At 42.4% G+C, this 19,698-nt stretch overlaps 19 non-coding genes across 19 annotated transcripts; all 19 read right to left on the bottom strand.

Annotated features, from left to right (window-relative positions):
- Window positions 1–320: 320 nt before the first annotated feature.
- Window positions 321–403, bottom strand: trnal-aag (transfer RNA leucine (anticodon AAG)). Its single transcript has one exon. It is a non-coding gene; the product is annotated as a tRNA-Leu (tRNA).
- Window positions 404–2,101: 1,698 nt separating this feature from the next.
- On the bottom strand, window positions 2,102–2,184 carry trnal-cag (transfer RNA leucine (anticodon CAG)). The gene has a single exon. It is a non-coding gene; the product is annotated as a tRNA-Leu (tRNA).
- A 1,090-nt stretch (window positions 2,185–3,274) lies between these two features.
- Window positions 3,275–3,357, bottom strand: trnal-cag (transfer RNA leucine (anticodon CAG)). Its single transcript has one exon. It is a non-coding gene; the product is annotated as a tRNA-Leu (tRNA).
- An 839-nt stretch (window positions 3,358–4,196) lies between these two features.
- Window positions 4,197–4,279, bottom strand: trnal-cag (transfer RNA leucine (anticodon CAG)). The gene has a single exon. It is a non-coding gene; the product is annotated as a tRNA-Leu (tRNA).
- Window positions 4,280–5,112: 833 nt separating this feature from the next.
- Window positions 5,113–5,195, bottom strand: trnal-cag (transfer RNA leucine (anticodon CAG)). Its single transcript has one exon. It is a non-coding gene; the product is annotated as a tRNA-Leu (tRNA).
- A 1,111-nt stretch (window positions 5,196–6,306) lies between these two features.
- On the bottom strand, window positions 6,307–6,389 carry trnal-aag (transfer RNA leucine (anticodon AAG)). Its single transcript has one exon. It is a non-coding gene; the product is annotated as a tRNA-Leu (tRNA).
- A 607-nt stretch (window positions 6,390–6,996) lies between these two features.
- On the bottom strand, window positions 6,997–7,079 carry trnal-cag (transfer RNA leucine (anticodon CAG)). The gene has a single exon. It is a non-coding gene; the product is annotated as a tRNA-Leu (tRNA).
- Window positions 7,080–8,190: 1,111 nt separating this feature from the next.
- trnal-aag (transfer RNA leucine (anticodon AAG)) lies at window positions 8,191–8,273 on the bottom strand. The gene has a single exon. It is a non-coding gene; the product is annotated as a tRNA-Leu (tRNA).
- Window positions 8,274–9,097: 824 nt separating this feature from the next.
- On the bottom strand, window positions 9,098–9,180 carry trnal-aag (transfer RNA leucine (anticodon AAG)). The gene has a single exon. It is a non-coding gene; the product is annotated as a tRNA-Leu (tRNA).
- Window positions 9,181–10,312: 1,132 nt separating this feature from the next.
- Window positions 10,313–10,395, bottom strand: trnal-aag (transfer RNA leucine (anticodon AAG)). The gene has a single exon. It is a non-coding gene; the product is annotated as a tRNA-Leu (tRNA).
- Window positions 10,396–11,219: 824 nt separating this feature from the next.
- trnal-aag (transfer RNA leucine (anticodon AAG)) lies at window positions 11,220–11,302 on the bottom strand. The gene has a single exon. It is a non-coding gene; the product is annotated as a tRNA-Leu (tRNA).
- An 839-nt stretch (window positions 11,303–12,141) lies between these two features.
- On the bottom strand, window positions 12,142–12,224 carry trnal-cag (transfer RNA leucine (anticodon CAG)). The gene has a single exon. It is a non-coding gene; the product is annotated as a tRNA-Leu (tRNA).
- A 1,111-nt stretch (window positions 12,225–13,335) lies between these two features.
- Window positions 13,336–13,418, bottom strand: trnal-aag (transfer RNA leucine (anticodon AAG)). Its single transcript has one exon. It is a non-coding gene; the product is annotated as a tRNA-Leu (tRNA).
- An 824-nt stretch (window positions 13,419–14,242) lies between these two features.
- Window positions 14,243–14,325, bottom strand: trnal-cag (transfer RNA leucine (anticodon CAG)). Its single transcript has one exon. It is a non-coding gene; the product is annotated as a tRNA-Leu (tRNA).
- Window positions 14,326–15,159: 834 nt separating this feature from the next.
- Window positions 15,160–15,242, bottom strand: trnal-cag (transfer RNA leucine (anticodon CAG)). The gene has a single exon. It is a non-coding gene; the product is annotated as a tRNA-Leu (tRNA).
- A 1,111-nt stretch (window positions 15,243–16,353) lies between these two features.
- Window positions 16,354–16,436, bottom strand: trnal-aag (transfer RNA leucine (anticodon AAG)). Its single transcript has one exon. It is a non-coding gene; the product is annotated as a tRNA-Leu (tRNA).
- Window positions 16,437–17,276: 840 nt separating this feature from the next.
- On the bottom strand, window positions 17,277–17,359 carry trnal-cag (transfer RNA leucine (anticodon CAG)). The gene has a single exon. It is a non-coding gene; the product is annotated as a tRNA-Leu (tRNA).
- An 840-nt stretch (window positions 17,360–18,199) lies between these two features.
- Window positions 18,200–18,282, bottom strand: trnal-cag (transfer RNA leucine (anticodon CAG)). Its single transcript has one exon. It is a non-coding gene; the product is annotated as a tRNA-Leu (tRNA).
- Window positions 18,283–19,393: 1,111 nt separating this feature from the next.
- Window positions 19,394–19,476, bottom strand: trnal-aag (transfer RNA leucine (anticodon AAG)). The gene has a single exon. It is a non-coding gene; the product is annotated as a tRNA-Leu (tRNA).
- Window positions 19,477–19,698: the final 222 nt, after the last annotated feature.

The following is a 19,698-nucleotide window of genomic DNA, read 5'->3' as shown; positions in this document are numbered from 1 at the left end:
AAAGCAGATCTGCAGAATGAAAGACAGCATTCCGGAATGAAAAGCATTCCAGAATTAAAGTCAAAATTCAGGAATGAAAGGGAGAAATCCAGAATAAGTGGCAGCATTCCAGAATAGACATCAGTATTTCTGAGCCAGAGACTGCACCTCCTTAAGAGCAACAGTGGCAAGAAACAACAGGAAGAACCCCTGAAGGTTTTGTGTAATGTCTCAGCTGTTACCTTTAATATTATAATAACACATGAAATCATCCAAACGGCTTATGTGGTCTGGGTTAGATTCTCAGTCAGTCAATTTCTTAAAGGATAACCTACTGCTCCTGTCAGGAGTGGGATTTGAACCCACGCCTCCAGTGGAGACTGTGACCTTATCGCAGCGCCTTGGACCGCTCGGCCATCCTGACACGAACAGTGTGCTGTCCACAACAAATTTGGAAAAGCTCCAGAATGAACACTTCATAAACAATCTGAAATCTTCACTGACACTGATGTTGACAGACTGAGTGTCTCTATGCTATCTCAACAAGTCAAGCCAGAGATGAGATTTTTCATCTGCATTCACGGTCCCCGCATGATGAATCATTCTGACTATTGTGATGCCTTGAGATGATGTCCAGTACTCGGGAATGGAAGTTAGCATTCCGGAATGGAAGGCCAACATTCCGGGACAAAAGTCAGCATAACAGAATGAAGAGCAGATCTGCAGAATGAAAGACAGCATTCCGGAATGAAAAGCATTCCAGAATTAAAATCAAAATTCAGGAACGAAAGGCAGAAATCCAGAATAAGTGGCAGCATTCCAGAATAGACATCAGTATTCTGGAATGATAGGCAGAATTCCCGATTAACAGTCTGTGTCCAGATTTACTCTTCGATAGTCTCCCCTTTGGATGGGTTGTCGGAACAAGCACGGCGGATACAACTCGTAGTTTCCTCACTCTTTATTTCACACTCACACACTACATGAATTGTGAACTGGACGAACTTCCAACTGAACATTTAGTAACCTTTAGCTGAACTATTAGCAACGTTAGTTACATTAGTTACGTTTGTTAGCAACATTAGTTCGTTAGTTACGTTAGTGGTTAGTTAGGTTAGTTAGGTTAGTTAGCTTAGCTACGTTTAGTGGGTAGCAACATTAGGTTAGTTAGGTTACGTTAGTTAGTTAGGTTATAAAACCGACGCTTCGTGCCGGCTCCAACAGGCAATCAGAAATAATAAACAAACCGTTGCTATGGTTGCACTTTTAAGCAACAACGTTGCTATGGCTACACTACAAACATTGTTGCCATAGCTGCACCACAACTGCACTTACTCCGCAGTTGCATCATTCATGTATACGTCTAACAGTCATGAACATCTATTACAGTCAAACACACTTTCTTTAACTTCCTACACTTACATCAGGAAATAAAGTTTCTACTGGAAAATCCTACAGTCTGTATTGTGGAAGTAGTATTCCAGAACAGAAGTCAGCATAACAGAATGAAAAGCAGATCTGCAGAATGAAAGACAGCATTCCGGAATGAAAAGCATTCCAGAATTAAAGTCAAAATTCAGGAATGAAAGGGAGAAATCCAGAATAAGTGGCAGCATTCCAGGATAGACATCAGTATTTCGGAATGATAGGCAGAATTCCCGATTAACAGTCTGTATTGTGGAACAGAGGTCAGCATTCCGGAACAGAAGTCAGCATAACAGAATGCAGAGCAGATTTGCAGAATGAAAGACAGCATTTTCATTCCGGAATGAAAGAAAGAATTGCCTAATGAAAGGCAGAAATCTAGAATGAGCGGCAGCATGCCAGAATAGATGTCTATCCATTCCAGAATGATGAAAGGATTCCGGAATGGTAGACACAATTCCAGAATTAAACCACTAACCTGACAGCGGCCTGTGATGTCATCCAATTGGAGCCAGAGACTGCACCTCCTTAAGAGCAACAGTGGCAAGAAACAACAGGAAGAACCCCTGAAGGTTTTGTGTAATGTCTCAGCTGTTACCTTTAATATTATAATAACACATGAAATCATCCAAACGGCTTATGTGGTCTGGGTTAGATTCTCAGTCAGTCAATTTCTTAAAGGATAACCTACTGCTCCTGTCAGGAGTGGGATTTGAACCTACGCCTCCAGTGGAGACTGCGACCTGAACGCAGCGCCTTGGACCGCTCGGCCATCCTGACACGAACAGTGTGCTGTCCACAACAAATTTGGAAAAGCTCCAGAATGAACACTTCATAAACAATCTGAAATCTTCACTGACACTGATGTTGACAGACTGAGTGTCTCTATGCTATCTCAACAAGTCAAGCCAGAGATGAGATTTTTCATCTGCATTCACGGTCCCCGCATGATGAATCATTCTGACTATTGTGATGCCTTGAGATGATGTCCAGTACTCGGGAATGGAAGTTAGCATTCCGGGACAAAAGTCAGCATAACAGAATGAAGAGCAGATCTGCAGAATGAAAGACAGCATTCCGGAATGAAAAGCATTCCAGAATTAAAATCAAAATTCAGGAACGAAAGACAGAAATCCAGAATAAGTGGCAGCATTCCAGAATAGACATCAGTATTCTGGAATGATAGGCAGAATTCCCGATTAACAGTCTGTATTGTGGAAGTAGTATTCCAGAACAGAAGTCAGCATAACAGAATGAAAAGCAGATCTGCAGAATGAAAGACAGCATTCCGGAATGAAAAGCATTCCAGAATTAAAGTCAAAATTCAGGAATGAAAGGGAGAAATCCAGAATAAGTGGCAGCATTCCAGAATAGACATCAGTATTTCGGAATGATAGGCAGAATTCCCGATTAACAGTCTGTATTGTGGAACAGAGGTCAGCATTCCGGAACAGAAGTCAGCATAACAGAATGCAGAGCAGATTTGCAGAATGAAAGACAGCATTTTCATTCCGGAATGAAAGAAAGAATTGCCTAATGAAAGGCAGAAATCTAGAATGAGCGGCAGCATGCCAGAATAGATGTCTATCCATTCCAGAATGATGAAAGGATTCCGGAATGGTAGACACAATTCCAGAATTAAACCACTAACCTGACAGCGGCCTGTGATGTCATCCAATCGGAGCCAGAGACTGCACCTCCTTAAGAGCAACAGTGGCAAGAAACAACAGGAAGAACCCCTGAAGGTTTTGTGTAATGTCTCAGCTGTTACCTTTAATATTATAATAACACATGAAATCATCCAAACGGCTTATGTGGTCTGGGTTAGATTCTCAATCAGTCAATTTCTTAAAGGATAACTTATTGCTCCTGTCAGGAGTGGGATTTGAACCCACGCCTCCAGTGGAGACTGCGACCTGAACGCAGCGCCTTGGACCGCTCGGCCATCCTGACATGAACAGCATGCTGTCCACAACAAATTTGGAAAAGCTCCAGAATGAACACTTCATAAACAATCTGAAATCTTCACTGACACTGATGTTGACAGAATGAGTGTCTCTATGCTATCTCAACAAGTCAAGCCAGAGATGAGATTTTTCATCTGCATTCACGGTCCCCGCATGATGAATCATTCTGACTATTGTGATGCCTTGAGATGATGTCCAGTACTCGGGAATGGAAGTTAGCATTCCGGAATGGAAGGCAACATTCCGGGACAAAAGTCAGCATAACAGAATGAAGAGCAGATCTGCAGAATGAAAGACAGCATTCCGGAATGAAAAGCATTCCAGAATTAAAATCAAAATTCAGGAACGAAAGACAGAAATCCAGAATAAGTGGCAGCATTCCAGAATAGACATCAGTATTCTGGAATGATAGGCAGAATTCCCGATTAACAGTCTGTATTGTGGAACAGAGGTCAGTATTCCAGAACAGAAGTCAGCATAACAGAATGAAAAGCAGATCTGCAGAAAAGCAGATCTGCAGAATGAAAGACAGCATTCCGGAATGAAAAGCATTCCAGAATTAAAGTCAAAATTCAGGAATGAAAGGGAGAAATCCAGAATAAGTGGCAGCATTCCAGAATAGACATCAGTATTTCTGAGCCAGAGACTGCACCTCCTTAAGAGCAACAGTGGCAAGATACAACAGGAAGAACCCCTGAAGGTTTTGTGTAATGTCTCAGCTGTTACCTTTAATATTATAATAACACATGAAATCATCCAAACGGCTTATGTGGTCTGGGTTAGATTCTCAGTCAGTCAATTTCTTAAAGGATAACTTACTGTTCCTGTCAGGAGTGGGATTTGAACCCACGCCTCCAGTGGAGACTGCGACCTGAACGCAGCGCCTTGGACCGCTCGGCCATCCTGACATGAACAGCGTGCTGTCCACAACAAATTTGGAAAAGCTCCAGAATGAACACTTCATAAACAATCTGAAATCTTCACTGACACTGATGTTGACAGACTGAGTGTCTCTATGCTATCTCAACAAGTCAAGCCAGAGATGAGATTTTCATCTGCATTCACGGTCCCCGCATGATGAATCATTCTGACTATTGTGATGCCTTGAGATGATGTCCAGTACTCGGGAATGGAAGTTAGCATTCCGGAATGGAAGGCCAACATTCCGGGACAAAAGTCAGCATAACAGAATGAAGAGCAGATCTGCAGAATGAAAGACAGCATTCCGGAATGAAAAGCATTCCAGAATTAAAATCAAAATTCAGGAACGAAAGGCAGAAATCCAGAATAAGTGGCAGCATTCCAGAATAGACATCAGTATTCTGGAATGATAGGCAGAATTCCCGATTAACAGTCTGTATTGTGGAAGTAGTATTCCAGAACAGAAGTCAGCATAACAGAATGAAAAGCAGATCTGCAGAAAAGCAGATCTGAAGAATGAAAGACAGCATTCCGGAATGAAAAGCATTCCAGAATTAAAGTCAAAATTCAGGAATGAAAGGGAGAAATCCAGAATAAGTGGCAGCATTCCAGAATAGACATCAGTATTTCTGAGCCAGAGACTGCACCTCCTTAAGAGCAACAGTGGCAAGAAACAACAGGAAGAACCCCTGAAGGTTTTGTGTAATGTCTCAGCTGTTACCTTTAATATTATAATAACACATGAAATCATCCAAACGGCTTATGTGGTCTGGGTTAGATTCTCAGTCAGTCAATTTCTTAAAGGATAACTTACTGCTCCTGTCAGGAGTGGGATTTGAACCCACGCCTCCAGTGGAGACTGCGACCTGAACGCAGCGCCTTGGACCGCTCGGCCATCCTGACATGAACAGCGTGCTGTCCACAACAAATTTGGAAAAGCTCCAGAATGAACACTTCATAAACAATCTGAAATCTTCACTGACACTGATGTTGACAGACTGAGTGTCTCTATGCTATCTCAACAAGTCAAGCCAGAGATGAGATTTTTTATCTGCATTCACGGTCCCCGCATGATGAATCATTCTGACTATTGTGATGCCTTGAGATGATGTCCAGTACTCGGGAATGGAAGTTAGCATTCCGGAATGGAAGGCCAACATTCCGGGACAAAAGTCAGCATAACAGAATGAAGAGCAGATCTGCAGAATGAAAGACAGCATTCCGGAATGAAAAGCATTCCAGAATTAAAATCAAAATTCAGGAACGAAAGGCAGAAATCCAGAATAAGTGGCAGCATTCCAGAATAGACATCAGTATTCTGGAATGATAGGCAGAATTCCCGATTAACAGTCTGTATTGTGGAAGTAGTATTCCAGAACAGAAGTCAGCATAACAGAATGAAAAGCAGATCTGCAGAATGAAAGACAGCATTCCGGAATGAAAAGCATTCCAGAATTAAAGTCAAAATTCAGGAATGAAAGGGAGAAATCCAGAATAAGTGGCAGCATTCCAGAATAGACATCAGTATTTCGGAATGATAGGCAGAATTCCCGATTAACAGTCTGTATTGTGGAACAGAGGTCAGCATTCCGGAACAGAAGTCAGCATAACAGAATGCAGAGCAGATTTGCAGAATGAAAGACAGCATTTTCATTCCGGAATGAAAGAAAGAATTGCCTAATGAAAGGCAGAAATCTAGAATGAGCGGCAGCATGCCAGAATAGATGTCTATCCATTCCAGAATGATGAAAGGATTCCGGAATGGTAGACACAATTCCAGAATTAAACCACTAACCTGACAGCGGCCTGTGATGTCATCCAATCGGAGCCAGAGACTGCACCTCCTTAAGAGCAACAGTGGCAAGAAACAACAGGAAGAACCCCTGAAGGTTTTGTGTAATGTCTCAGCTGTTACCTTTAATATTATAATAACACATGAAATCATCCAAACGGCTTATGTGGTCTGGGTTAGATTCTCAGTCAGTCAATTTCTTAAAGGATAACCTACTGCTCCTGTCAGGAGTGGGATTTGAACCCAAGCCTCCAGTGGAGACTGCGACCTTAACGCAGCGCCTTGGACCGCTCGGCCATCCTGACACGAACAGTGTGCTGTCCACAACAAATTTGGAAAAGCTCCAGAATGAACACTTCATAAACAATCTGAAATCTTCACTGACACTGATGTTGACAGACTGAGTGTCTCTATGCTATCTCAACAAGTCAAGCCAGAGATGAGATTTTTCATCTGCACTCACGGTCCCCGCATGATGAATCATTCTGACTATTGTGATGCCTTGAGATGATGTCCAGTACTCGGGAATGGAAGTTAGCATTCCGTAATGGAAGGCCAACATTCCGGGACAAAAGTCAGCATAACAGAATGAAGAGCAGATCTGCAGAATGAAAGACAGCATTCCGGAATGAAAAGCATTCCAGAATTAAAATCAAAATTCAGGAACGAAAGGCAGAAATCCAGAATAAGTGGCAGCATTCCAGAATAGACATCAGTATTTCTGAGCCAGAGACTGCACCTCCTTAAGAGCAACAGTGGCAAGAAACAACAGGAAGAACCCCTGAAGGTTTTGTGTAATGTCTCAGCTGTTACCTTTAATATTATAATAACACATGAAATCATCCAAACGGCTTATGTGGTCTGGGTTAGATTCTCAGTCAGTCAATTTCTTAAAGGATAACTTACTGCTCCTGTCAGGAGTGGGATTTGAACCCACGCCTCCAGTGGAGACTGCGACCTGAACGCAGCGCCTTGGACCGCTCGGCCATCCTGACATGAACAGCGTGCTGTCCACAACAAATTTGGAAAAGCTCCAGAATGAACACTTCATAAACAATCTGAAATCTTCACTGACACTGATGTTGACAGACTGAGTGTCTCTATGCTATCTCAACAAGTCAAGCCAGAGATGAGATTTTTTATCTGCATTCACGGTCCCCGCATGATGAATCATTCTGACTATTGTGATGCCTTGAGATGATGTCCAGTACTCGGGAATGGAAGTTAGCATTCCGGAATGGAAGGCCAACATTCCGGGACAAAAGTCAGCATAACAGAATGAAGAGCAGATCTGCAGAATGAAAGACAGCATTCCGGAATGAAAAGCATTCCAGAATTAAAATCAAAATTCAGGAACGAAAGGCAGAAATCCAGAATAAGTGGCAGCATTCCAGAATAGACATCAGTATTCTGGAATGATAGGCAGAATTCCCGATTAACAGTCTGTATTGTGGAAGTAGTATTCCAGAACAGAAGTCAGCATAACAGAATGAAAAGCAGATCTGCAGAATGAAAGACAGCATTCCGGAATGAAAAGCATTCCAGAATTAAAGTCAAAATTCAGGAATGAAAGGGAGAAATCCAGAATAAGTGGCAGCATTCCAGAATAGACATCAGTATTTCGGAATGATAGGCAGAATTCCCGATTAACAGTCTGTATTGTGGAACAGAGGTCAGCATTCCGGAACAGAAGTCAGCATAACAGAATGCAGAGCAGATTTGCAGAATGAAAGACAGCATTTTCATTCCGGAATGAAAGAAAGAATTGCCTAATGAAAGGCAGAAATCTAGAATGAGCGGCAGCATGCCAGAATAGATGTCTATCCATTCCAGAATGATGAAAGGATTCCGGAATGGTAGACACAATTCCAGAATTAAACCACTAACCTGACAGCGGCCTGTGATGTCATCCAATCGGAGCCAGAGACTGCACCTCCTTAAGAGCAACAGTGGCAAGAAACAACAGGAAGAACCCCTGAAGGTTTTGTGTAATGTCTCAGCTGTTACCTTTAATATTATAATAACACATGAAATCATCCAAACGGCTTATGTGGTCTGGGTTAGATTCTCAGTCAGTCAATTTCTTAAAGGATAACCTACTGCTCCTGTCAGGAGTGGGATTTGAACCCAAGCCTCCAGTGGAGACTGCGACCTTAACGCAGCGCCTTGGACCGCTCGGCCATCCTGACACGAACAGTGTGCTGTCCACAACAAATTTGGAAAAGCTCCAGAATGAACACTTCATAAACAATCTGAAATCTTCACTGACACTGATGTTGACAGACTGAGTGTCTCTATGCTATCTCAACAAGTCAAGCCAGAGATGAGATTTTTCATCTGCACTCACGGTCCCCGCATGATGAATCATTCTGACTATTGTGATGCCTTGAGATGATGTCCAGTACTCGGGAATGGAAGTTAGCATTCCGTAATGGAAGGCCAACATTCCGGGACAAAAGTCAGCATAACAGAATGAAGAGCAGATCTGCAGAATGAAAGACAGCATTCCGGAATGAAAAGCATTCCAGAATTAAAATCAAAATTCAGGAACGAAAGGCAGAAATCCAGAATAAGTGGCAGCATTCCAGAATAGACATCAGTATTCTGGAATGATAGGCAGAATTCCCGATTAACAGTCTGTATTGTGGAATAGAGGTCAGTATTCCAGAACAGAAGTCAGCATAACAGAATGAAAAGCAGATCTGCAGAATGAAAGACAGCATTCCGGAATGAAAAGCATTCCAGAATTAAAGTCAAAATTCAGGAATGAAAGGGAGAAATCCAGAATAAGTGGCAGCATTCCAGAATAGACATCAGTATTTCTGAGCCAGAGACTGCACCTCCTTAAGAGCAACAGTGGCAAGAAACAACAGGAAGAACCCCTGAAGGTTTTGTGTAATGTCTCAGCTGTTACCTTTAATATTATAATAACACATGAAATCATCCAAACGGCTTATGTGGTCTGGGTTAGATTCTCAGTCAGTCAATTTCTTAAAGGATAACCTACTGCTCCTGTCAGGAGTGGGATTTGAACCCACGCCTCCAGTGGAGACTGCGACCTTAACGCAGCGCCTTGGACCGCTCGGCCATCCTGACATGAACAGCATGCTGTCCACAACAAATTTGGAAAAGCTCCAGAATGAACACTTCATAAACAATCTGAAATCTTCACTGACACTGATGTTGACAGACTGAGTGTCTCTATGCTATCTCAACAAGTCAAGCCAGAGATGAGATTTTTCATCTGCATTCACGGTCCCCGCATGATGAATCATTCTGACTATTGTGATGCCTTGAGATGATGTCCAGTACTCGGGAATGGAAGTTAGCATTCCGGAATGGAAGGCAACATTCCGGGACAAAAGTCAGCATAACAGAATGAAGAGCAGATCTGCAGAATGAAAGACAGCATTCCGGAATGAAAAGCATTCCAGAATTAAAATCAAAATTCAGGAACGAAAGACAGAAATCCAGAATAAGTGGCAGCATTCCAGAATAGACATCAGTATTCTGGAATGATAGGCAGAATTCCCGATTAACAGTCTGTATTGTGGAACAGAGGTCAGTATTCCAGAACAGAAGTCAGCATAACAGAATGAAAAGCAGATCTGCAGAAAAGCAGATCTGCAGAATGAAAGACAGCATTCCGGAATGAAAAGCATTCCAGAATTAAAGTCAAAATTCAGGAATGAAAGGGAGAAATCCAGAATAAGTGGCAGCATTCCAGAATAGACATCAGTATTTCGGAATGATAGGCAGAATTCCCGATTAACAGTCTGTATTGTGGAACAGAGGTCAGCATTCCGGAACAGAAGTCAGCATAACAGAATGCAGAGCAGATTTGCAGAATGAAAGACAGCATTTTCATTCCGGAATGAAAGAAAGAATTGCCTAATGAAAGGCAGAAATCTAGAATGAGCGGCAGCATGCCAGAATAGATGTCTATCCATTCCAGAATGATGAAAGGATTCCGGAATGGTAGACACAATTCCAGAATTAAACCACTAACCTGACAGCGGCCTGTGATGTCATCCAATCGGAGCCAGAGACTGCACCTCCTTAAGAGCAACAGTGGCAAGAAACAACAGGAAGAACCCCTGAAGGTTTTGTGTAATGTCTCAGCTGTTACCTTTAATATTATAATAACACATGAAATCATCCAAACGGCTTATGTGGTCTGGGTTAGATTCTCAGTCAGTCAATTTCTTAAAGGATAACCTACTGCTTCTGTCAGGAGTGGGATTTGAACCCACGCCTCCAGTGGAGACTGCGACCTTAACGCAGCGCCTTGGACCGCTCGGCCATCCTGACACGAACAGTGTGCTGTCCACAACAAATTTGGAAAAGCTCCAGAATGAACACTTCATAAACAATCTGAAATCTTCACTGACACTGATGTTGACAGACTGAGTGTCTCTATGCTATCTCAACAAGTCAAGCCAGAGATGAGATTTTTCATCTGCACTCACGGTCCCCGCATGATGAATCATTCTGACTATTGTGATGCCTTGAGATGATGTCCAGTACTCGGGAATGGAAGTTAGCATTCCGTAATGGAAGGCCAACATTCCGGGACAAAAGTCAGCATAACAGAATGAAGAGCAGATCTGCAGAATGAAAGACAGCATTCCGGAATGAAAAGCATTCCAGAATTAAAATCAAAATTCAGGAACGAAAGGCAGAAATCCAGAATAAGTGGCAGCATTCCAGAATAGACATCAGTATTCTGGAATGATAGGCAGAATTCCCGATTAACAGTCTGTATTGTGGAACAGAGGTCAGTATTCCAGAACAGAAGTCAGCATAACAGAATGAAAAGCAGATCTGCAGAATGAAAGACAGCATTCCAGAATGAAAAGCATTCCAGAATTAAAGTCAAAATTCAGGAATGAAAGGGAGAAATCCAGAATAAGTGGCAGCATTCCAGAATAGACATCAGTATTTCTGAGCCAGAGACTGCACCTCCTTAAGAGCAACAGTGGCAAGAAACAACAGGAAGAACCCCTGAAGGTTTTGTGTAATGTCTCAGCTGTTACCTTTAATATTATAATAACACATGAAATCATCCAAACGGCTTATGTGGTCTGGGTTAGATTCTCAGTCAGTCAATTTCTTAAAGGTTAACCTACTGCTCCTGTCAGGAGTGGGATTTGAACCCACGCCTCCAGTGGAGACTGCGACCTTAACGCAGCGCCTTGGACCGCTCGGCCATCCTGACATGAACAGCATGCTGTCCACAACAAATTTGGAAAAGCTCCAGAATGAACACTTCATAAACAATCTGAAATCTTCACTGACACTGATGTTGACAGAATGAGTGTCTCTATGCTATCTCAACAAGTCAAGCCAGAGATGAGATTTTTCATCTGCATTCACGGTCCCCGCATGATGAATCATTCTGACTATTGTGATGCCTTGAGATGATGTCCAGTACTCGGGAATGGAAGTTAGCATTCCGGAATGGAAGGCAACATTCCGGGACAAAAGTCAGCATAACAGAATGAAGAGCAGATCTGCAGAATGAAAGACAGCATTCCGGAATGAAAAGCATTCCAGAATTAAAATCAAAATTCAGGAACGAAAGACAGAAATCCAGAATAAGTGGCAGCATTCCAGAATAGACATCAGTATTCTGGAATGATAGGCAGAATTCCCGATTAACAGTCTGTATTGTGGAACAGAGGTCAGTATTCCAGAACAGAAGTCAGCATAACAGAATGAAAAGCAGATCTGCAGAAAAGCAGATCTGCAGAATGAAAGACAGCATTCCGGAATGAAAAGCATTCCAGAATTAAAGTCAAAATTCAGGAATGAAAGGGAGAAATCCAGAATAAGTGGCAGCATTCCAGAATAGACATCAGTATTTCTGAGCCAGAGACTGCACCTCCTTAAGAGCAACAGTGGCAAGAAACAACAGGAAGAACCCCTGAAGGTTTTGTGTAATGTCTCAGCTGTTACCTTTAATATTATAATAACACATGAAATCATCCAAACGGCTTATGTGGTCTGGGTTAGATTCTCAGTCAGTCAATTTCTTAAAGGATAACTTACTGCTCCTGTCAGGAGTGGGATTTGAACCCACGCCTCCAGTGGAGACTGCGACCTGAACGCAGCGCCTTGGACCGCTCGGCCATCCTGACATGAACAGCGTGCTGTCCACAACAAATTTGGAAAAGCTCCAGAATGAACACTTCATAAACAATCTGAAATCTTCACTGACACTGATGTTGACAGACTGAGTGTCTCTATGCTATCTCAACAAGTCAAGCCAGAGATGAGATTTTTTATCTGCATTCACGGTCCCCGCATGATGAATCATTCTGACTATTGTGATGCCTTGAGATGATGTCCAGTACTCGGGAATGGAAGTTAGCATTCCGGAATGGAAGGCCAACATTCCGGGACAAAAGTCAGCATAACAGAATGAAGAGCAGATCTGCAGAATGAAAGACAGCATTCCGGAATGAAAAGCATTCCAGAATTAAAATCAAAATTCAGGAACGAAAGGCAGAAATCCAGAATAAGTGGCAGCATTCCAGAATAGACATCAGTATTCTGGAATGATAGGCAGAATTCCCGATTAACAGTCTGTATTGTGGAAGTAGTATTCCAGAACAGAAGTCAGCATAACAGAATGAAAAGCAGATCTGCAGAATGAAAGACAGCATTCCGGAATGAAAAGCATTCCAGAATTAAAGTCAAAATTCAGGAATGAAAGGGAGAAATCCAGAATAAGTGGCAGCATTCCAGAATAGACATCAGTATTTCGGAATGATAGGCAGAATTCCCGATTAACAGTCTGTATTGTGGAACAGAGGTCAGCATTCCGGAACAGAAGTCAGCATAACAGAATGCAGAGCAGATTTGCAGAATGAAAGACAGCATTTTCATTCCGGAATGAAAGAAAGAATTGCCTAATGAAAGGCAGAAATCTAGAATGAGCGGCAGCATGCCAGAATAGATGTCTATCCATTCCAGAATGATGAAAGGATTCCGGAATGGTAGACACAATTCCAGAATTAAACCACTAACCTGACAGCGGCCTGTGATGTCATCCAATCGGAGCCAGAGACTGCACCTCCTTAAGAGCAACAGTGGCAAGAAACAACAGGAAGAACCCCTGAAGGTTTTGTGTAATGTCTCAGCTGTTACCTTTAATATTATAATAACACATGAAATCATCCAAACGGCTTATGTGGTCTGGGTTAGATTCTCAGTCAGTCAATTTCTTAAAGGATAACCTACTGCTCCTGTCAGGAGTGGGATTTGAACCCAAGCCTCCAGTGGAGACTGCGACCTTAACGCAGCGCCTTGGAACGCTCGGCCATCCTGACACGAACAGTGTGCTGTCCACAACAAATTTGGAAAAGCTCCAGAATGAACACTTCATAAACAATCTGAAATCTTCACTGACACTGATGTTGACAGACTGAGTGTCTCTATGCTATCTCAACAAGTCAAGCCAGAGATGAGATTTTTCATCTGCACTCACGGTCCCCGCATGATGAATCATTCTGACTATTGTGATGCCTTGAGATGATGTCCAGTACTCGGGAATGGAAGTTAGCATTCCGTAATGGAAGGCCAACATTCCGGGACAAAAGTCAGCATAACAGAATGAAGAGCAGATCTGCAGAATGAAAGACAGCATTCCGGAATGAAAAGCATTCCAGAATTAAAATCAAAATTCAGGAACGAAAGGCAGAAATCCAGAATAAGTGGCAGCATTCCAGAATAGACATCAGTATTCTGGAATGATAGGCAGAATTCCCGATTAACAGTCTGTATTGTGGAATAGAGGTCAGTATTCCAGAACAGAAGTCAGCATAACAGAATGAAAAGCAGATCTGCAGAATGAAAGACAGCATTCCGGAATGAAAAGCATTCCAGAATTAAAGTCAAAATTCAGGAATGAAAGGGAGAAATCCAGAATAAGTGGCAGCATTCCAGAATAGACATCAGTATTTCTGAGCCAGAGACTGCACCTCCTTAAGAGCAACAGTGGCAAGATACAACAGGAAGAACCCCTGAAGGTTTTGTGTAATGTCTCAGCTGTTACCTTTAATATTATAATAACACATGAAATCATCCAAACGGCTTATGTGGTCTGGGTTAGATTCTCAGTCAGTCAATTTCTTAAAGGATAACTTACTGTTCCTGTCAGGAGTGGGATTTGAACCCACGCCTCCAGTGGAGACTGCGACCTGAACGCAGCGCCTTGGACCGCTCGGCCATCCTGACATGAACAGCGTGCTGTCCACAACAAATTTGGAAAAGCTCCAGAATGAACACTTCATAAACAATCTGAAATCTTCACTGACACTGATGTTGACAGACTGAGTGTCTCTATGCTATCTCAACAAGTCAAGCCAGAGATGAGATTTTTTATCTGCATTCACGGTCCCCGCATGATGAATCATTCTGACTATTGTGATGCCTTGAGATGATGTCCAGTACTCGGGAATGGAAGTTAGCATTCCGGAATGGAAGGCCAACATTCCGGGACAAAAGTCAGCATAACAGAATGAAGAGCAGATCTGCAGAATGAAAGACAGCATTCCGGAATGAAAAGCATTCCAGAATTAAAATCAAAATTCAGGAACGAAAGGCAGAAATCCAGAATAAGTGGCAGCATTCCAGAATAGACATCAGTATTCTGGAATGATAGGCAGAATTCCCGATTAACAGTCTGTATTGTGGAAGTAGTATTCCAGAACAGAAGTCAGCATAACAGAATGAAAAGCAGATCTGCAGAAAAGCAGATCTGAAGAATGAAAGACAGCATTCCGGAATGAAAAGCATTCCAGAATTAAAGTCAAAATTCAGGAATGAAAGGGAGAAATCCAGAATAAGTGGCAGCATTCCAGAATAGACATCAGTATTTCTGAGCCAGAGACTGCACCTCCTTAAGAGCAACAGTGGCAAGAAACAACAGGAAGAACCCCTGAAGGTTTTGTGTAATGTCTCAGCTGTTACCTTTAATATTATAATAACACATGAAATCATCCAAACGGCTTATGTGGTCTGGGTTAGATTCTCAGTCAGTCAATTTCTTAAAGGATAACTTACTGCTCCTGTCAGGAGTGGGATTTGAACCCACGCCTCCAGTGGAGACTGCGACCTGAACGCAGCGCCTTGGACCGCTCGGCCATCCTGACATGAACAGCGTGCTGTCCACAACAAATTTGGAAAAGCTCCAGAATGAACACTTCATAAACAATCTGAAATCATCACTGACACTGATGTTGACAGACTGAGTGTCTCTATGCTATCTCAACAAGTCAAGCCAGAGATGAGATTTTTTATCTGCATTCACGGTCCCCGCATGATGAATCATTCTGACTATTGTGATGCCTTGAGATGATGTCCAGTACTCGGGAATGGAAGTTAGCATTCCGGAATGGAAGGCCAACATTCCAGGACAAAAGTCAGCATAACAGAATGAAGAGCAGATCTGCAGAATGAAAGACAGCATTCCGGAATGAAAAGCATTCCAGAATTAAAATCAAAATTCAGGAACGAAAGGCAGAAATCCAGAATAAGTGGCAGCATTCCAGAATAGACATCAGTATTCTGGAATGATAGGCAGAATTCCCGATTAACAGTCTGTATTGTGGAAGTAGTATTCCAGAACAGAAGTCAGCATAACAGAATGAAAAGCAGATCTGCAGAATGAAAGACAGCATTCCGGAATGAAAAGCATTCCAGAATTAAAGTCAAAATTCAGGAATGAAAGGGAGAAATCCAGAATAAGTGGCAGCATTCCAGAATAGACATCAGTATTTCGGAATGATAGGCAGAATTCCCGATTAACAGTCTGTATTGTGGAACAGAGGTCAGCATTCCGGAACAGAAGTCAGCATAACAGAATGCAGAGCAGATTTGCAGAATGAAAGACAGCATTTTCATTCCGGAATGAAAGAAAGAATTGCCTAATGAAAGGCAGAAATCTAGAATGAGCGGCAGCATGCCAGAATAGATGTCTATCCATTCCAGAATGATGAAAGGATTCCGGAATGGTAGACACAATTCCAGAATTAAACCACTAACCTGACAGCGGCCTGTGATGTCATCCAATCGGAGCCAGAGACTGCACCTCCTTAAGAGCAACAGTGGCAAGAAACAACAGGAAGAACCCCTGAAGGTTTTGTGTAATGTCTCAGCTGTTACCTTTAATATTATAATAACACATGAAATCATCCAAACGGCTTATGTGGTCTGGGTTAGATTCTCAGTCAGTCAATTTCTTAAAGGATAACCTACTGCTTCTGTCAGGAGTGGGATTTGAACCCACGCCTCCAGTGGAGACTGCGACCTTAACACAGCGCCTTGGACCGCTCGGCCATCCTGACACGAACAGTGTGCTGTCCACAACAAATTTGGAAAAGCTCCAGAATGAACACTTCATAAACAATCTGAAATCTTCACTGACACTGATGTTGACAGACTGAGTGTCTCTATGCTATCTCAACAAGTCAAGCCAGAGATGAGATTTTTCATCTGCACTCACGGTCCCCGCATGATGAATCATTCTGACTATTGTGATGCCTTGAGATGATGTCCAGTACTCGGGAATGGAAGTTAGCATTCCGGAATGGAAGGCCAACATTCCGGGACAAAAGTCAGCATAACAGAATGAAGAGCAGATCTGCAGAATGAAAGACAGCATTCCGGAATGAAAAGCATTCCAGAATTAAAATCAAAATTCAGGAACGAAAGGCAGAAATCCAGAATAAGTGGCAGCATTCCAGAATAGACATCAGTATTCTGGAATGATAGGCAGAATTCCCGATTAACAGTCTGTATTGTGGAACAGAGGTCAGTATTCCAGAACAGAAGTCAGCATAACAGAATGAAAAGCAGATCTGCAGAAAAGCAGATCTGCAGAATGAAAGACAGCATTCCGGAATGAAAAGCATTCCAGAATTAAAGTCAAAATTCAGGAATGAAAGGGAGAAATCCAGAATAAGTGGCAGCATTCCAGAATAGACATCAGTATTTCTGAGCCAGAGACTGCACCTCCTTAAGAGCAACAGTGGCAAGATACAACAGGAAGAACCCCTGAAGGTTTTGTGTAATGTCTCAGCTGTTACCTTTAATATTATAATAACACATGAAATCATCCAAACGGCTTATGTGGTCTGGGTTAGATTCTCAGTCAGTCAATTTCTTAAAGGATAACTTACTGCTCCTGTCAGGAGTGGGATTTGAACCCACGCCTCCAGTGGAGACTGCGACCTGAACGCAGCGCCTTGGACCGCTCGGCCATCCTGACATGAACAGCGTGCTGTCCACAACAAATTTGGAAAAGCTCCAGAATGAACACTTCATAAACAATCTGAAATCTTCACTGACACTGATGTTGACAGACTGAGTGTCTCTATGCTATCTCAACAAGTCAAGCCAGAGATGAGATTTTTTATCTGCATTCACGGTCCCCGCATGATGAATCATTCTGACTATTGTGATGCCTTGAGATGATGTCCAGTACTCGGGAATGGAAGTTAGCATTCCGGAATGGAAGGCCAACATTCCGGGACAAAAGTCAGCATAACAGAATGAAGAGCAGATCTGCAGAATGAAAGACAGCATTCCGGAATGAAAAGCATTCCAGAATTAAAATCAAAATTCAGGAACGAAAGGCAGAAATCCAGAATAAGTGGCAGCATTCCAGAATAGACATCAGTATTCTGGAATGATAGGCAGAATTCCCGATTAACAGTCTGTATTGTGGAACAGAGGTCAGTATTCCAGAACAGAAGTCAGCATAACAGAATGAAAAGCAGATCTGCAGAAAAGCAGATCTGCAGAATGAAAGACAGCATTCCGGAATGAAAAGCATTCCAGAATTAAAGTCAAAATTCAGGAATGAAAGGGAGAAATCCAGAATAAGTGGCAGCATTCCAGAATAGACATCAGTATTTCTGAGCCAGAGACTGCACCTCCTTAAGAGCAACAGTGGCAAGATACAACAGGAAGAACCCCTGAAGGTTTTGTGTAATGTCTCAGCTGTTACCTTTAATATTATAATAACACATGAAATCATCCAAACGGCTTATGTGGTCTGGGTTAGATTCTCAGTCAGTCAATTTCTTAAAGGATAACTTACTGCTCCTGTCAGGAGTGGGATTTGAACCCACGCCTCCAGTGGAGACTGCGACCTGAACGCAGCGCCTTGGACCGCTCGGCCATCCTGACATGAACAGCGTGCTGTCCACAACAAATTTGGAAAAGCTCCAGAATGAACACTTCATAAACAATCTGAAATCTTCACTGACACTGATGTTGACAGACTGAGTGTCTCTATGCTATCTCAACAAGTCAAGCCAGAGATGAGATTTTTTATCTGCATTCACGGTCCCCGCATGATGAATCATTCTGACTATTGTGATGCCTTGAGATGATGTCCAGTACTCGGGAATGGAAGTTAGCATTCCGGAATGGAAGGCCAACATTTCGGGACAAAAGTCAGCATAACAGAATGAAGAGCAGATCTGCAGAATGAAAGACAGCATTCCGGAATGAAAAGCATTCCAGAATTAAAATCAAAATTCAGGAACGAAAGGCAGAAATCCAGAATAAGTGGCAGCATTCCAGAATAGACATCAGTATTCTGGAATGATAGGCAGAATTCCCGATTAACAGTCTGTATTGTGGAAGTAGTATTCCAGAACAGAAGTCAGCATAACAGAATGAAAAGCAGATCTGCAGAATGAAAGACAGCATTCCGGAATGAAAAGCATTCCAGAATTAAAGTCAAAATTCAGGAATGAAAGGGAGAAATCCAGAATAAGTGGCAGCATTCCAGAATAGACATCAGTATTTCGGAATGATAGGCAGAATTCCCGATTAACAGTCTGTATTGTGGAACAGAGGTCAGCATTCCGGAACAGAAGTCAGCATAACAGAATGCAGAGCAGATTTGCAGAATGAAAGACAGCATTTTCATTCCGGAATGAAAGAAAGAATTGCCTAATGAAAGGCAGAAATCTAGAATGAGCGGCAGCATGCCAGAATAGATGTCTATCCATTCCAGAATGATGAAAGGATTCCGGAATGGTAGACACAATTCCAGAATTAAACCACTAACCTGACAGCGGCCTGTGATGTCATCCAATCGGAGCCAGAGACTGCACCTCCTTAAGAGCAACAGTGGCAAGAAACAACAGGAAGAACCCATGAAGGTTTTGTGTAATGTCTCAGCTGTTACCTTTAATATTATAATAACACATGAAATCATCCAAACGGCTTATGTGGTCTGGGTTAGATTCTCAATCAGTCAATTTCTTAAAGGATAACTTATTGCTCCTGTCAGGAGTGGGATTTGAACCCACGCCTCCAGTGGAGACTGCGACCTTAACGCAGCGCCTTGGACCGCTCGGCCATCCTGACACGAACAGCATGCTGTCCACAACAAATTTGGAAAAGCTCCAGAATGAACACTTCATAAACAATCTGAAATCTTCACTGACACTGATGTTGACAGACTGAGTGTCTCTATGCTATCTCAACAAGTCAAGCCAGAGATGAGATTTTTCATCTGCATTCACGGTCCCCGCATGATGAATCATTCTGACTATTGTGATGCCTTGAGATGATGTCCAGTACTCGGGA

The sequence above is a fragment of the Parambassis ranga genome, chromosome 10, assembly GCF_900634625.1.
Source record: "Parambassis ranga chromosome 10, fParRan2.1, whole genome shotgun sequence".
In the NCBI taxonomy this organism is placed as follows: Eukaryota; Metazoa; Chordata; class Actinopteri; family Ambassidae; genus Parambassis; species Parambassis ranga.
Note: the sequence above shows the minus strand (reverse complement) of the source record. Positions and strands in the feature narration are given on the sequence as shown.